This window comes from Lemur catta, chromosome 2, assembly GCF_020740605.2.
Source record: "Lemur catta isolate mLemCat1 chromosome 2, mLemCat1.pri, whole genome shotgun sequence".
In the NCBI taxonomy this organism is placed as follows: Eukaryota; Metazoa; Chordata; class Mammalia; order Primates; family Lemuridae; genus Lemur; species Lemur catta.
Genome location: NC_059129.1, coordinates 136,738,724 through 136,756,983, shown reverse-complemented (window position 1 = coordinate 136,756,983; position 18,260 = coordinate 136,738,724). Strand labels below are relative to the sequence as shown.

General features: G+C 36.7%; 1 protein-coding gene across 3 annotated transcripts in view; it reads right to left on the bottom strand.

The window, feature by feature from the left end:
* SCAF8 (SR-related CTD associated factor 8) overlaps positions 1 to 18,260 on the bottom strand; it is a 176,067-nt gene that overhangs the window by 65,712 nt on the left and 92,095 nt on the right. The window contains exon 21 of one of the 3 annotated variants that reach the window (XM_045544612.1): positions 2,917 to 3,958. The exons of the other annotated variants lie outside the window; for them this stretch is intronic. The gene's annotated coding sequence lies outside the window, so the exon portion shown is untranslated. Of the gene's footprint in view, positions 1 to 2,916; positions 3,959 to 18,260 lie in introns of those variants that run through there. 3 annotated transcript variants of the gene reach the window in all.

Here is an 18,260-nt window from a genome sequence, read left to right as displayed (position 1 = left end):
CCCAAAGGCATCATGAGGTCAATGTGAGAGATTTGCACAACAAAAAATAGGATAGAGTATGTAACTTTTTAAAATTTTTTGTCAAATGAATATTGTCAACACAAACTTATGTCAATTTGAAAAACTGAAAGACTGAATTGGCTAAAGTGTCAGTTTTTCTAAAAGAAAATAAACCTTTAAATGAAAGTTGGTATGAGAGGGTTATATGTTTTATAAGATATTTTCTCATTTCCACAGTTACCCTCACGTATTTTCTCATTTGTTTGCTTTATTCAAAGCATCATCCCAAATGCTAACACTCCAAGAATTAGCAGTCAGCAAAACTACATTCTGTCACCTGGGGAAGCTTTTGTTGCATAAATTTCAAAATCCTTGTCAATAGGCGGAAACTAGTCAGCATAAAGAATGGGATATCACAGGATAAATGATTTGTACAAATCCTCAAGACAGTCAATCCTCAAGATACAATGACAATTTCTGTGCTCGGGACAGAATTCTCCTTGAGGATGAAGAAGGCAGAAAAAAAGTTTCAAGAACAACCGCAACTCAAACATATAATAATGCTTTTGAATGTTGATCGAATGTGAAGTCTCCAAAACGCTGTAACTTCTTTCCTTTACTTTTTAAAAGTATTGTTCAAGAACAACAAAAGCAACTATGTTACCCAGTATGAAATTCCACAATATGAATTTTCAATTCAGTAATTAGTCTAGGTGGAGATTAACTGGACTAAGGCAACCAAGGAAAGAAAAACAGGGTGGAGTTGTGGCTATGAACTACATAATGCTCACTGCCTGATGGGGAGATGGAGTGGAGAAGGTCTGGCATGGAAGAACTTGTGAAGTCCCCATCACTCAGCAGTCATTCATTTAAATGTGGATTCTGCTCTGGGTAAAGTTGTGTGTGTGACAGAGTGAGAATGCATGAGGGCACTCAAGGGAGAGAGAGAAGAATAACTTTTTAAAAAACCCTTGAAAGGTATCAGGAGTAGACTAATTTAAAAATGGATAGAAGGAAGCTGAAAAGGCAGCCAGGAAAATGCAGACTCTACTTATTTTACAATATCATCTGAGGCTGACGATGTATTTTACAGATTACTTTCCCAAAGTGTGCGTGTGCACCAAGGATGCCTGCATGCATCTATGCATTTAAGGAAACAATTTTGGCCGGGCGCGGTGGCTCACGCCTGTAATCCTAGCCCTCTGGGAGGCCGAGGCAGGTGGATTGCTCGAGGTCAGGAGTTCGAGACCAGCCTGAGCGAGACCCCGTCTCTACTAAAAATAGAAAGAAATTATCTGGCCAACTAAAAATATATATAGAAAAAAATTAGCTGGGCATGGTGGCACATGCCTGTAGTCCCAGCTACTCGGGAGGCTGAGGCAGTACGATCGCTTAAGCCCAGGAGTTTGAGGTTGCTGTGAGCTAGGCTGACGCCACGGCACTCACTCTAGCCCGGGCAACAAAGTGAGACTCTGTCTCAAAAAAAAAAAAAGAAAGAAAGAAACAATTTTATCGGCAATGAGAATAATTTTACAATTCAGATGTTTTCGTGGCTGTAATTTTTACTGAATCACTTTCAAAGATTTATCAAATTGGGAAACTAAAAGAGTAACATTCCTTATTTTCTAGCAAAGCTAATTATCATATGATCAATAAAGAATTTGCCCCCATTAGTATATATCAGAGTCAAAATCCTGCACCAGTTAAATTATTTGTCAATGGCAAAATTCTGTTGGAGATTACAAAATGAGAGGAATATTAATAACTCTCCAAACTAAGTCCTTTAAAATTAAAATTACAAGGAACTTTAAATTAACAATTACAGTATACTCCAAAATGGAGGCATCCAGCACCACATAAATAACAAAATGAGTTGACAGTCTGAAGATATGAGGGTTTATCCTTTGAAGAGTTTAAAATGTTTTATATTCAGCTAAAAGCTGTCATGCTATACTATGACCAAATTTAATGGAGACATCTTCATTTAAGTTTTATAGCAGGGGCTCCAGATGCTCTATTTTAATAATCAGCAGCACAATGCAATCTAACAACAGATCTGAAGGTCAAATGACTTCTGGAAAACTGATAACTGGAAAAACTGAAAACTGGAAAAACTGAAAACAGATTATTGCTATAGCTAGTAAGTTGTTTTTTACTTGGTAGTAATGCTGTGTCAGGAACATTTTACTTTTTGGCAGCTATCAGGAATTTTGAAATACTGCTTTCTACTTGGAAACTTACTGATTTAAATCTTTTACGGCCTAATCAGGTTAGCTACCTGCTTCTCATTTAAATACACAACTAAGTTGCAAACTAAAAAGCTATAGAGTCTACGTTAACAATACAGTTTGATGTATAATCAATCTGCATTATAATGGAGTCTTGAAACACTGTTAGCTACAAAATGCTTTCTCCTTTCTTTTAAAAAGATATTTTTAGGCCAATGGAAAACAATCCAAATTAAAAACCAATGCAGGAGATACACAGAAAAAAAAAAAGAAGAGGTTGGAACAAATCCACCTTGCTAAAAGGTGTTTCTTAGAAAGAAAATGGCCTGCACATGTGCATCTGACCTGCCTCATGCAAGGGGCCTGACTGCCCCTTCTGTCTCTTCTTAAGCAAATACGGCTGTTAGGCTTAACACACTAATTTGAATGTGGATAAATAGCTTCCTACTGTTGCTCTTCTCACATAGCAGACAAGAGGGTCTAGTTTAAGGAAGACAATCAGTGTGGACACATTAGAAAAAACATTTTAATGTTACCATGAAACCAGAACAAAAAGTAGCATTGCTATATTATATATATATGTTACAGTCATGGAGAATTAATATTTCTAGGTTCCATTCCTAGCTCTACCTAAAATGAATATAAATTCATTTTTCTATTAAGTATTTGTCAAATAAAATGGTAGTAGTCCAAATTTATTCACATTTATGCTAGCCAAAGGTCAACAAAGCTAAAAGGAAGACAAGTGTAATAAAAAGGCAGGTATAAGGTCTTCTGTTTGAATTTTTGCCCAGCAAGAAGTAAATTACACTTAGTAACCTATCTGTCCTCCCACCTCCCTCTCTACCCCTGCACACCTCTAAAATAGGCTAATTTCATAAACTCATCCAACTTCTGAGAGTGTTTTGGAATTCTTATTTTAATTTTTCTTTTTTTAAGACTGAAAAGTTACTAGAATTTTAAAATACAGGTTCAGTGGACATTATAATACACTCTATGGAGGACTCTAATTATTATAGGGGATTTTGAAATTAGCAGTCCACTAGGTAGAGTAGAAATCCTTCCACTCTAGAAATTGGTACTAATAACATTGACATTCTTATAAAAGTGAATTTGATTTAATGAGATCTGACAGATTAAATACAAACATCACAGGCTGGGGCTGCTATGTTGATAGTATCAACCCTTGAAAGGAGGAATTGTTTGTTTTACCATGCAATAAGAATTGCTTGCACTATAAAAAATAGTGCAAAACTGGGCCCCAAATACCAGTAGATTATTTAACGGTTTTTTGGCTTTCTCCTGAGAATAAGATGCCATACGTAATATGGTCTTCTGGGAAATGTCCCATTAAGAAAGAACCTAATACACAAGAAATGAAATCTAAGAAGGTTCCTTGCTAGAATAATTCCATAGGAAATTAGAATTCCATAATCAGTGATTCCCAAAATTTAGTATGCATATAAATTTCCTGGATTGCTGGTTAAACATGTAGGTTTCCTCTACCTACTCCCAAAGCTTTTAGCTCCACTAGGTCTTGGGAGGGGCTCAGCCTGAATTTTAAGCAAATCCTTTAGGTATTCTAACAAAGGCATCCATGGTCCACACTTTGAGAAACACTGATCTTAAGGATGTGAGACATGCTTTTAGGTGGCCTCTTCTGTAGGGTGATTCCATGGGGCAGTGTGGGCTGTCCAAAGGCGTGAATTATCTCCCATTTCATCATTAACCTATAATGAAAATTTGATAAGAAAAGTTCTTGGTTTACAAAAGTCACTTAATTAAAGTGTGTTTTTTTTCCCTACAAAAGAGATTATCCCCCAAATCACTAACTCACTGAGTAATAGCCAATTGTCTAGTATCTATTAGGATTGCTAGACAATCCATTAAAACATTAACATCTATTAGGGCAATGAAGAGAGACTCAAGAGGAAAAATAATGGAAAAAAAGGCAAAAGGTAATAATCTACTTATATTTCTGCCTGGGCCCAGCAGCCTGTGTGTCACATAAAAGTGTGCACTTCCCACACGAGGGCGCTGCAGAGCAGACCCACAGTCTCTCCATCCCTATTCTCCCATCCTGCACAAAAATACCAAATTAATCTCTCCTTAAACACTAATTCATCAAATCATTTTTCAGTTTGAGAACCTATACTAAGTGGCTCCCCACTGTCTACCTGAACTACAAACTAGTCAGCTTCCAAAGCTTAAGATTCTTTATAACTCAGTCTCATGTAACCAATCAAACTATATGTCTGTCACCTCACTCCTAAAGTGAACTTTCCAGCTCCAGCCAGATGTATCTCCTATTTCATCAACCTCCAAGGGTTGGCTCTTAGGCTTATACTTTTGCTCTAGTAGGTTTCCTAGCTGGTCAATACCCCTACGTGGAATACCTTTCACTCTTTCTCAGCCTTTAAGGAAGCCCTTCGAGCCCTTCCCCAAGCCCTATTTCCACTATAAATCTAGTCGCCATTGCATTTTTTTTTCTTTTCACCTGGAGCATTTCACACCGTCACTAGGTGCTGAACACTTTGCTATATTCAACCTTGTGCTTCATTACACCATTCCTTAGTATCCTCTCCACCCCTCCAGGTTCCTTGAAGTCAGCAGCACTTAAAGAATTTCCTGTTATCTCCATCCTCACTGGTTCTCTCACTCAAAGTTGCTACCATATAGAATTGGCTTTATAAATAGCTACCAAAATCTATGTATTTAATTTTCAAATTGCATCCCAATGAATGACTATAAATTAATTAAACAAATATCTGAGTAATTATCATATATCAAGAACTAGTCCTAGGCACTCAGTGAATTCTTTGTCCTCATCTACCTCTTATGTAAGCTCTTAAAACAAACTATTGACTTCTTTTCTGCTACCAGCACCCTATGAGGCTCTATAGTAGCTCCTTATTACAGATTCTGAAAGTTAATCAGAGCATTTTCTACTTGTATAAGTTACTGGCACTGCTATGACAGCTGAGAAGAGAAACTAAGGCATCACCTTCCCCGCAGACCAAAAGCACCGAGTCTTAGTAATGGTTGCACAACTTTGTGAATATACCTGGAACTACTGCCCTCTTTGAGTCTCCTTGAACTCAAATTTGTTCACTGCATTTCTATGGAGATGTATAAACTATAAACACTATGCAACTTATATACAAACATATATGGATTAAAGGGTATATTAAAAAAGAAAACTCCTATCTAGGTGTACGACCATAAGTAAAAGTCACAATCCAAGTTTTGTCTTGTATAAAAAAACACAGCCAATGATCTTTATGGTGCTTTCAAACTCTAAGTTCAAGTTATTTTTAAAAGCATTAAGTGGTTATTCACTTTCTTTTCAACTCCAGTTTCTTTTTAATGTTCATTTATGCTTTCAACAAATTTTTACTAATTGTGTCCTATGAGTTAGACATTTCACTAGGAGCATTAGTAAGATCTGATCTCTGCTGTGAAAAAACCCATTCGTTAAAAAAAAAGTAAACATATCAACAATTGCATTGTAACTGCCAAGTACTATAATAAACATATGCAGTGAGAAGAAAATGGCTAAACGATGAATAGGAGTCTGCACAGTGGAGAAGACTGAGGACGGCATTTCAGGCCGAAGAAAGAACAAGGCAAGCCGCAAAAGCACTGGAGGAATTGCTAATAATATCAAACTGCCGAAACACAGGACATTATGAGAGAGATGAGAGAGGACAATGGAAATGTAAACAGTTCAGTGTGTCAGACTAAGTAGTTTGAATTTCATCTGGTAGGTTATCACACCAGTGAAGGACTTCGGTAAGTAAATGTGTTCAGATGTGTTACTACAATATTCATGATGATGACAGCACTAAAATAATAGCAGCCAACATTGTGTATTTATGTACCAGGAATTGGTCCAAGTATGTTACCTGTATTTAATCACTTAACCCTATATCAATCTTATAAGATTAGCATTAACATTCCCACTGAGAATTTTGAAGCACCAAAAAGAAAAATGACTTGCTCTCAAGTCAAACCCAGGCAATGCAGTTCCAGGGGCTATACTGTCTCTTTATCTAGAAAAATTCTGGAAAATATATTCTGGTAAGCATTATAGGGGACGCATTTATTAGTGTTGAGCCTGGAAGATAGTTTTGAAGCCACTGGAGCAGTCAAGTAAAGAAACAGTGATGGGCTGAATTAAGGCAAAAGCAGTAGAAATGCAAATTTCAGTTCTGTTTGGTGAGTAAAGATCTAACAACTTTGTCACTGAGGGATGTTGTAAGTACAAAAGAGAATGATTCCCCAGTTTCTAACTTGGGAGATGGAAAGAATGGGAGTGCCGAGTAGTGAGATCAGGAAAAGAACGTTTTTGGGGGGAATTTGCAAGAGAAAAATATGGGGATTAAGCTTGAGATGCTTATGTGACATCTAGGTAGAAATCTTCTGCAGAAAGTCAGGTAGACCTGAGTATCAGTGGTGCAGTCACTGGCCTGTTGCTCGCAAGTGAGTCGTGTGCGAATGCATGGAACCACACGGGAAGTTGTGGAATTTAAAGGGGGGGAAAAAAAAGATCAGTGATGGGCACAAGAAAGAGTGGTCTGCAAAGTCAAGAAAGTCACTCTTCCCAAAGATCTTGCTACAATAAAGGAATAAACAGATCATTAACTAGAAAAGAACAAAAGGTCAAGAGAAGGGTTTTATTTTTCAATAACTGTGAGGGATTTGCACACATTAATAGGAAAACTTGGGGTCAACGAAGAGGGAATGTTTAAAAATACAGGAAAGAGAAAATATTTTTGGTTAAGCAGTGTCCTCAGTGAAACAAGATATCAAGAAGTTAGCTTAGGACCTAGGGAGTGACATTGTCTTCCTAAGACTAGAGCACGGTTTCTCAGCGTCAGCACTTGGGACATTTTGAGACAGTCAGTTCTTCATCACGGGGTGGGGCTGCCCTGTGCAGAGTAGGATGTTTGGCATCATCCCCGACCTCTAATACTCACTGGATGCCAGTAGTTCCCTGAACTCAGTTGTGACAACCAAACATGTCTCCAGACACTGCTAAATGTCCCCTGGAGGGGAAAAAGGGGGCAAAATCACCCTGGTTGAGAACCACTGGTCTTGAAATAGAGACCAGATGACCTAAGTCAGTTGGAGGCAGCTGTCTACACAAAGTACTGTAGTCCCATCTACTAGCTGCAGCACAAGAAAAAGGGGCAAGGTCCTTTGCTGAGAGGGGAGTAAGGTGGTAAAGATGGTATCTTTGTGGTGAGTAGGAAAAGTTCTGGAATAATTCTGTGGAGAATGAGGTAGGCACCTGACAGGAGAAAGCAAAGCTGGGTATTAGAAATACTTTCCGTTCTCCTAGGCTTAAAAGGCAAGTGTATTTCCCCGTATGGGCTCTCCAGAAAACAGCACACAAAAGGAGCCTGAGAATGAAGGAGGCACTGAAGGACCTTATCAAAATGTTCTTTCTGGCTGGGCGCGGTGGCTCACGCCTGTAATCCTAGCACTTTGGGAGGCCGAGGCGGGAGGATGGCTTGAGCCCAGGAGTCTGAGACCAGTCCCAACAATAGTGAGATACCAGCTCTACAAACAAACAAACTAGCTGGGTATGGCGGTGGGCGCCTGTGGCCCCAGCTATTCAGGAAGCTGAAGCGAGAGGATCGCTTGAGCCCAGGAGTTGGAGGCTGCAGTGAGCTATGACGATGCCACTATACTCTCGCCTGGGCAACAGATGGAGACCCTGGCACAAAAAAAAAAAAAAAAAAAAAAATTCTTTTCAATAACTTAACAGGGTCATCCTGAAAAGTGTTCGGACTCTTAGAAGAACCATCTTTTTGTTTGCCAGAACAAGAGTTTTAAGGGTAAAAATTGAATTTATCTTATTTTACCTGAATATACAATTTTACCCTAATTTTGTAAAGCCAGCAGGAAGGCTTCTATATTTTACTTATCCCAAATCCTATCCATTACAATCAACATCTTGATTTTAAGACACAAAAGCAAAATAGTCTATTTTAAATTAGGCATTACCTTTGAAAAACTGTCATATTAATTTATATATACTGCTGGATATTAGTCCACATTAATGTTTGTGCTCAGTGTACAGAAAAAATTAATATTTATACCTTTGGTCCTGAGAGCCTAATCATTGCACACTGTAAGAAGTGACTGATCTGAAGACATAACTAGTTGTACCTCCCTTAAACTTTACGTTCTAAATATAGTCTTTACTTCATAGAAACTTGTTTTAACAATCTTACAGTTTCCCTAGAAGGCTGAAAATATACTTGCTCACAATGCAACTTATGAGTGCACTGACACTCATAAAAGTGAAGAGGCCAGAAGTGAGAGAATACTTCCAGTGTTTGTCAACATTATTACCAAGGAAAGTGATCTGGAGAAACGTGACTTAAAAATCTCCCAAAAATACCTATTAAAAAATATAAAACTTTGCCCCATAAATTTTTCTTTTCTTTTTCCTATATTCACAAAGTTATCAAAGGACCTTCATGTGCAGCTAACAGAACTGATCTGCATTTAGCAATATCTTCCTGAAGAACTCAAACACATCTTGACATGAGTACCTATCACATTAAAATATGCTAAAACAACAATCTCAGATATAATAGGCAAAGATTCTCATCTGTGCTAAGTAAACCCCAGAATAAGTATATATTCAAGAGTATGACTTTTTTCCATTAGAGAGGTTGGTTATGATCAGTCTCACTATGTCTGAACAAAACTCCCTTAAAGGCTCTATAACCATCTGAAGTTAGTATGAGCACTAAAAGATAAGTGCTTTAGATATGTTTACCAATTAGCTTCCAAATAAAGAAAATTCAAGTTGGATTCATTTTCAGATCTGCAGTATGTACTAATCAAAGGACAAAAATTAAGCTGAAATTCCATATTCTCAAGACCAATTTGTATGACCTCATTCAAATGTATCTCTCACTGCAAACTGACTTGCAAATTTGAGGCCTCAGATACGATGAACTAAGATAAGGGGCATTGTAGGAAAAGCCCGAGCGCTTTACCCGAAACCTGACTACAAAATGCTATTTAGGCCTATATCCAAGTAAGTAAACACATTTATTGAAGGCAAACATGTCTATGCAGCAATCACGGTCATCTCTAAAGCTGTTAGGTAATATTCCTATGTCCCCCAAAGGAAACAAAAATGATTTTGAAACATGCTAAGAGGTATACAAATTGAGAAGGGAATATAAGTATAAAGAGAAGTCTAGACAAAATAATTCAGTTACAGTTAACAAATCTAAGGATTCCAATCTTAAGCTACTGTTAGAAAAGTAACTCTATTTATAAATTGTTACAAGTTACTAAATCAAATTACTTCAGAGCCAACATTAAGCAAATCAGTTTACTAGACATTTCAATGAATTCAAACTAGTTACTTATAGAAGGACCTTCATGTGCAGCTAACAGAACTGATTTGTACCCAGTACTTTGAAAATTAATTAACTGGGTCAAGTTTCAAAGCAGAAAAATTTGAGACTGTTTTTATTTTTCTTAATATAAACAATATGGATCCAATCTTTAAGATGTTCAGTATTAAAAAGTTAGCAAGACCATATGCATTGATTTCCATGATCAAAAGACATTTTACTCTAACATAGCTGGATCACATCAGATACTCATCTCTGGGCCCATTATTTCACAAACATAAAAACTTCACATAAAGCTTCACTTTTTTCATTTCAAAAAGAATCTGGATAGAGTTGGGTGCAATGGCTCACACCTGTTATCCCAGTAACTTGGGAGGTAGAGGTAGGAGGACTGCTTAATGCCAGGAGTTCAAGACCAGCCTGGACAACATAGCAAGACCCTGTCTAAAATTTAAATATAAAAATTTAGCCAGGTGTTATAGTGCACATCTGTAGTCCCAGCTACTCAGGAGGCTGAGGCAGGAGGATCACTTGAGCCCAGGAGGGTTCACTGAGGATGCAGTGAGTTATGATCATGCCACCGCGTGCCTGGAGAAAGACCCCAAATCCAAATCCTATCTCTTAAAAAAAAAAAAAAAAAAAAGAATCTGGATATATTTAGATGCTAAACAATGCTTGTTCTTTTCTTAAATGATCTTTGTATTGGGCTCTTACTAGTTTTGTTTTCTTTGGGAAATAATACAAGTGTACCAGTCCTGATCCATTCTTTCCAAGTTATTTTCAATTGTTTCCTTATAAAACTTTTTCCTCCGAAGTAGTTCAATAAAAACAAATTGCCTCCTTAACATTTTTTAAAATAAAGTTTTATTTTAGCATCTGGAAAAAAAATTAACTGGGTTCAAAGGTCATGTCTTGGCATGTTTTTAATGATTTAAAATAATTTTATTGATGAGGTTAAAGTCAACCTAAAACAAATGGCAGAAGATGTAATCATTCCATTTAACATCTCCGTTAAGGATTCCTTTCCCTATAATAAGGTGAAAATAAGGTTAAAATGTTAGTTAAGGCATTATGACATCTGTAAAATTAAGAGTTAAAAACGTTGTATCACTATTTTTGTTTAAAAATATCTAAAAGTGGCCGGGCACCAGGACTCACACTTGTAATTCTAGCATTTTGGGAGGTCGAGGAGGGAGGATCACTTGAGCCCAAATTGAGCATGAGCAACATAGTGAGACCCCATCTCTACAAAAATAGAAAAATCAGCCAGGCGTGTTGGTGTATGTCTATAGTCCCAGCTACTCAGAGGCTGAGGCAGGAGGATTGCTTGAGTGCACGAATGTGAGGTCGCAGTGAGCTACCACCATGCCACTGAACTCTAGCCCAGGCAATAAAGACCTGTCTCAAAAATAAATAAGTAAATAAATAAATCTAAAAGAACTCACTAAGACATGGCATTGCAAACTTAGAGGACATCACTGCACTGTTAAGACAGGCATACAATTTAACGTGGTAAAATGCTCCATGACCAAGGATGAAGACTTTGGTTTTAGCTCTAATGCTAAAAATTTGACTTATGGTGGCTGCCTGAAGAAATGTGGAAAATTTGGGGTTAGCAGTAAAGAGTACTGGAATAGATTAATGGTATCTGCCACAACTATGGGATTAGGGATATGTCTCCTTGGGTGCATCCACATTTTTCTCACTGCTCTAGATAAAATCTATAGAGTGGTAGCACAAGAAGCTAAATTCCAACACTGATGGGTATTACAATGTAAACTTTCCCCAGGGTCAAGGTTTTTCTATTGTTCAAGCTAAGGAAAAAAATGCACTCTAAAATATGCAAGCCTCTCCCTGAGTGCTTTGAAGGGTCTTAATTACAGATGAAAGCTAAGATCAGAAGAATTTGGGAACGCCAGAAGCAAAGGTGTCTGGGCCTCAACAGTTGTCTTACAGAAGTAAGTTCCAGATTTACCGTGTTTACAGAGCCGAACGGTATAGGAATAATTATGGTGGCACAAAAGGCACGGAGAATGCTATTTAATTCTCATTTACTAGGATAAGTTGCAGCATCAAAGAAGGACGAAAGGTGTGCATAAGACTATCTGGGTAGGAGCAGCCAAGAGGTTTTCTTTCTTGGGCTAAATTCCCAAAACAGACAAATGCCTGAATTAAAAAAAAAATTTTTCTTTTTTTTAGTATCACTCCAAGAAATTTTCTGCTTTGCACTTCATATATGTATTCTTAATGAATGATGAGTCAAACATGTTATCTTTATTCCCATGAATCAATCCTGTATATGATGGCTCAGTGAAATAAAATACTTCACCTTGCATCCATCATTTTGATACAAAGGAGTTTAGACTAGTGGTTAACAAATTATCATATCCAAGAGTATATCCATAAAACACCCTTCTAAAAAAAAAGTCACAAAAAAGAAAAATATTAGATGAAAGGTTTTTTCTTGCTTGAAAATTGACTATAAAACGATCAAAGGCCAACAATGGGCACATGCCTGTCCACTGATGCATCACCACTCCCACCCATCTTTCAGTCTCCTCTTGGAAGCCTCGTGCAGCCTTTATGGCCTCTTGGCAGTTTTGGACCAGCTGGTTCCAAGGAAGAAGCAAAAGGAAATCCACAAAATTAACCATAGTACTGATGCTATTAAGAGCACTGGATAGGAATCTTAAAGAACACTGTCAGGCTATAATAAATCAGAAGATGAATAAATGACTCAAAAATGATTTAAAGCTAGTACATTTTTTAGCCAGCTATCAGTCATATTACTGCTTTAAAAATTATAGGTGGTTCTCTTGCACGCTCTCACTCTCTACACTGAGTATATATTTAGTATTAATTTCTGGTTATTGCAGCATTTAAAGAAGTCATTTTTCTAATGACTGAGAAAATGTATCAGGCTTCAAAGATCTAATTTCTGCTCTTCCTCTAAGTGGCCTGAGATCACCTGTGAAAATGTTTGGTTAGATATTCACCTGAACCAGAAAACTCCACAAAAATCACACAAATCAAGAGGCTCAAATCTTCATGTTCACTTTAAGAACACTCATGAAACCGTCCAGGCCATCAAGGGTACACATATATAAAAAGCCACCAAGTATCTGGAAGATGTCACTTTACAGAAACGTTGTGTACCAACAAGGTGGATGGAGCTGGTAGGTGTGCCCATGCTAAACAGTGGGGCTGGAGACCGGTCGGTGGCCAAAAGGAACGCTAAATTTTTTCTGTACATGCTTAGAAATGCAGACAGTAATGCTATACTTAAGGGTTTAGATGTAGATTATCTGGTCACTGAGCACATCCAGGTGAGCAATGCAGCCAAGATGCACTGTCATACTTACGGAAGTGAGCCACGTGGAAGTGAGCCTTACTGAAAATAAACAAACTATTTCTAAACCAGAAGAGGAGGCTACACAGAAGAAAAAGATATCCTAGAAGAAAGTTAAGAAATAAAAACTTACGGCATAGGAATAAATTCAGGATAAAATAAATGCAAATAAAAGTAAAAGAAAGATATAATTCCTAAGAAGTTTGGTAAATAGATGTAAGACTTAAGCAGAGAAAAACACTGGTTTTAAATTGTCGTATTCCTGAGAGAACATTCAAGGTATCACCATAAGAAGATTGAAAAAATCTACAAGGCCTGCTGAAGGTTCTCAGGCTAAGGTATCTTATACATTTATGCACATGTGTATATATACACACACATATATATATTTCCAATTATGAGTTGTATAAGATTAGAAACTAATTTGAAATGTTATACTAAAAATGTAAACAGCCCAGAAACAAAAGTGAAGCCAGACTACTCACTGAGCAACAGAAAAAATATTTAACATGAAAATTCAACTGGGCTCAACTACCCTCAGCCAGAATAGGTGCTCTGTTCAAGCTGTCTTAGTAGGTATTTGACAACCAACCCAATAAAAGACAGTGTTTCTCAATCACTTTCTTTTTCCGCCAGACCAACAACTACTTGAAGCTACAAAAGGGAATGGAGAGCTGTCTAAACTGCTTAGAATAAAAGGAAAAGTAGCAAAGTATTCCTTTGGGAAAACAAAAACAAAATTATTTCAAAGGATTTAGTGACTAACCACAAAGTGTAAGTCTCATTCAATTCTTTGAACCTAGATACCATGACTGTGCAAGACACTCTTATAGGGTCGCTATATCCTCTTAAAATCATTTCCACCTGATGTTTGGTGGGTTAGAAAAGAACGAAGGCCATACCCTTGTCCATAGCACCTGGACAGCTACAATGCTAAGCCAGGGTCTTTATTCCCAAAATTTGTCAGGTAAATTCTCCAGCAGAATTTTGCCTTCATCCATTAACATTCCCACATATCCCACTATGGGGTTAAATGGAATTGCTTTGGGGATGGAAGAAGCCATTTTTTGGTCCTCTGAAACTGATAATTTAGAAACCAACCTTAGTCTACAATGATTAAAATGTGGACTACCGATTTTACTTGCCCAAGGTATAAAGGCTTTTAATTGTGAATTTAGAGGCATGTAAACTACGTACTTAGTCCTCTCCATTTAAAGTACTCTCCATTTAAAGTCCTCCATCTATAGCTTTAGTTCAACAAATAAACTTAAAATAACCAACGTAGCAAAGAAAGCTTAGAGTTGTAACACAGTTTAAGAGATTGCCCCATTGCAAATCTAGCTTTCTATGTGAAGGCAACAATGTTATAGTATCCCCTAAAAATTCCAGACTTTTTTAAAGCTCTGATAAGAATTAAATGATTGCTTTACATTTCCAATGGGGCCAAGATCCCTACTATGTCTTCCTAAACTGGTTCCTATGAGTAACTAAATTCCAGAATTAGAATATACCTATCTAAAAATCCCTACATTCCATATCAGCACATTCTGCTATCAGCAGTAACTTCATTTCTCTCTCCAAACAGGTATCTTTTGAGGTCTCAAATTTTGACACACTTACTTTAGAATAAAATAACTCTAAATATACATTTCAAATTCCCAGTGTCATATGGAGAGGTATAACAATTTTAAAAAATCATTTCTCTAAATGTGGTTTCACATACAATGGATTGAGTCAGACACAACTTAAGGAAGTGGTTAATTTATTTCAGTGATTAACAACTTTTTAAGCATGAATATATGCACAGAAAAAGTGTAAGTCGTCTTTCCATTTCAAAAGAATCAGCCTCTTTGAAGTCCCATGGAAAAAAATCTACTGTTAAAACTTGATTTCCTATTTCACTGAATAAGACAATCAGCAGTACTATTTTAACCAGTAAATTGTTACTTTCTGGACATATTTGGGCAATTAACTAAGGAAGGAAGCTTTCTAATTATTCTTCCTGAAATGAGATCACAGCCATCTCTGATAGGCCCACCACGTGGGACAGCAGGATGCCTGCCACTAGCTTAGGAAATTAGACAGCTGTATTTAAAGGTTGGCACTGAGGACCAGAAACAAAAATGTAGCTTAAAAAGTTGAGGCTTTGAAGATAGAAAAGATTTTAAAAGACCTATAAAACTCTAAGGACTACACAACTCCATTTTCCCCCAACCTTGAGTTATAATACTTAAATCTTCATAAATACTCCCTTCTTCACAATATACATTGACGTGCATGTCCCAAAAGTCTCTAATAGCCATTATTGACAATTATAGCAATAGTGAACACCTACATAGTACTATGTGCCAAGCAGTATGCTAAATGCTTTGGTGCTCTTCAAATAATAACCAGGAGAATTCTCCATTCAAATTTCTATAAAATTACAGGGATCCTTGTTAAAAGACACCTAATTAGGCCGGGCGTGGTGGCTCAAGCCTGTAATCCTAGCACTTGGGAGGCCAAGGCGGGCGGATTGTTTGAGCTCAGGAGTTCGAGACCAGCCTGAGCAAGAGCAAGACTCCGTCTCTACTAAAAAAAAATAGAAAGAAACTATATGGATAGCTAAAAATATATATATAGAAAAAATTAGCCGGGCATGGTGGCACATGCCTGTAATCCCAGCTACTCGGGAGGCTCAGGCAGAAGGATTGCTTGAGCCCAGGAGTTTGAGGTTGCTGTGAGCTAGGCTGACACTACAGCACTCTAGCCCGGGCAACAGAGTGAGACTGTCTCAAAAAAAAAAAAGACACCTAATTAGTAAGGACCTACACACACATATAGTTTGGATTTCAGTCAGACACAAAGCTGTTTCTTATTTTAACAAATAAAGATTTTGCTGGCTACTTCTCTGAAAAAAATTGAGAAATGTATTAAGGTTATAATACTATATAAAAATAGTGAACAAACTGGTAATTTATTTGGTAAATAAAAACCCCATTTCTAATAAACCATGGAAATGGCAAAATGGTATCATACTAGAAAGAAAATTTTAATAAGCAGACAAAACAGAAAATGCCAATAGTTAAAAAAAAAGCATGATGTATAGACGTGAAGTGGACAGGCACGACACTGTACATTTTCAGGGTAGCCATATTTAATGAAGCCTAAAATACTACCACCTTTAAAAGTCACCGTTATTTTTTAATGAAATAATTAACAGTAACTTGAGTATTTGTTATGTAATACTAATGTTATTATTGGATTTTCTTTGCAAATTCCTCCAGTTCAGGTGTTACTAAAGAAACAGAAGTATGAGCATTACAAATTCATCTAAAAAGTGAAGCAGTGCTGAGTATCCTATTTAATGGTTTGCAATATATGTATTAAGGATTTAAATTTGTTTGTTGTAACACCCAAAGCAGTTTAAAAATGGAATTCTATAAGGATGTATTTGTCACTCTAAAATCCACCATATATGTGTGTTTTAAAATGTTCAAGGTCAATTTACTCAGTTCTTAAAATAGTTATACAATTCAGTCATAGGCGGTTGTGGCTTCAATTGTGTACCTCCATCCCCCTACAAATATGTTGAAGTCCTGATTCCTAGTACCTCAGAATGTAATCTTATTTGGAAATAGGGTCACTGTGGGTATAATTAGTTAAGATGAGATCATACCCAAGTAGGGTGGGCTCCTGAACCAATATAAATGATGCTGTTATAAGCAGAGAAAAATTTGGACACAGACATGCACAGAGAGATGATGATGTGAAGACATTGGAGAATGACAGTCACGTGATGATGGAGGCAGATATTGGAGTGATACATCTACAAGCCAAGAACACCAAGGACTGCTGAGAACTGCCAGAAGCTTGGAAGAGGCAAGAACTCTCCTCTAGAGCGTGCAGAGTATGGCCCTGCTGAACACCTTGCTTTCAGCCTTGTAGCTTCCAGAACTGTGAGAAAATAAACTTCTGTTGTGTTAAGCTACCCAATTTTTGCTGTTGTTACAGCAGCCCCAGGAAACTAATTACACAGACCATACATTAAAATCTACCTTTCTAAAAGAGCATCTTTTAATGTAAAGCGTAGCTCTGAAGTCAGCAAAACCTGGGGTCAAACGCCTATGCAAATCCAAAATTGTGTGACATCTTTGAGCTTGTTTCTTCATTTGTAAAGAAGAGATAACAAAGGTAATAACCAAATAGGATATTTCTGAAAATAAACAAATTATGTAGAATGCCTGTCACACAGAGGTTAAAAATGTTACTCTCTCCACCTCCAAAACCTTTCTCTCCTGGAATGAGAATGCATTTTAACCTGTGGTGACACACTATTTGGTTAGCAAAAAGTAATATATGATGAGAAAAGGGTGCTGTAATTAAAATAGTATTAAGTAAATTTTAAGGAAAACAGTACCCTAAATGAAGCCCTTGATGGTTTTGCCACTTATAATCTCTAAATCCCTACCCTCGGTGTGATCACAGTGATATAAAAAAATGCAACCTTCTCCTCTAAAGAACTCGAAGCAATTTTAATCACCACAGAAGAAAAGATAAATTCTTAAACGGTGGTTGCCCTTTACACTTTCAAAGATTATTTTATTTTATACAATATAATATATTATCTGATTTTACTAAAACCCTTGCTAATGTGACCCTAGTTCAGTAATAAACACTCTTGTTATTAAAAAAAGCTTGTTCAAGTGCAAGAACATTTTATTTCACGTAATAATCATGAGCAAAATAATAATTACCTTTGCTAGGATTAGCAGAAACATAACTCACAAATTTGATAAACATGTTCCTCTGATGTGTGGATTAGCCAATAATATGGACACAATGTTCAGAGTCATCTGTCCAAGACTCTGGAAAGAGTTATCAAAGGCCAGCACCACAACATACTGTGGATTAAACCTTCTATAACTTTAGTGACCTGAAGACTTGAAGAGAAAGAAAACCTAGAATCAGGTTATATATTCTATTAAGTAAAATAACTTGAAATTTACCCATTGCCACCAAGGAAAAAAAGATAGTCTCTGAACTCTTTGAATTCAAGTGGTGAAAGAACACTCACTTGAATGCTTACTGTATGTAAAGATAACTTTACACATTTTAATTCAAACCATAGAATATACTAAAAATAGGTGTTTTATACACCTATTGAGTACTAAGTTTTCAATATATTGTACATACAGTATATAAATACTAAATTTTAGAAAGAAGTTGCCAAAACCACATCCTAAAATATAAATTTGCAAACAATCATGGCTCTACTACTTTGCAAAAAGCATTTTAAAGGATAATAGTTTTGAA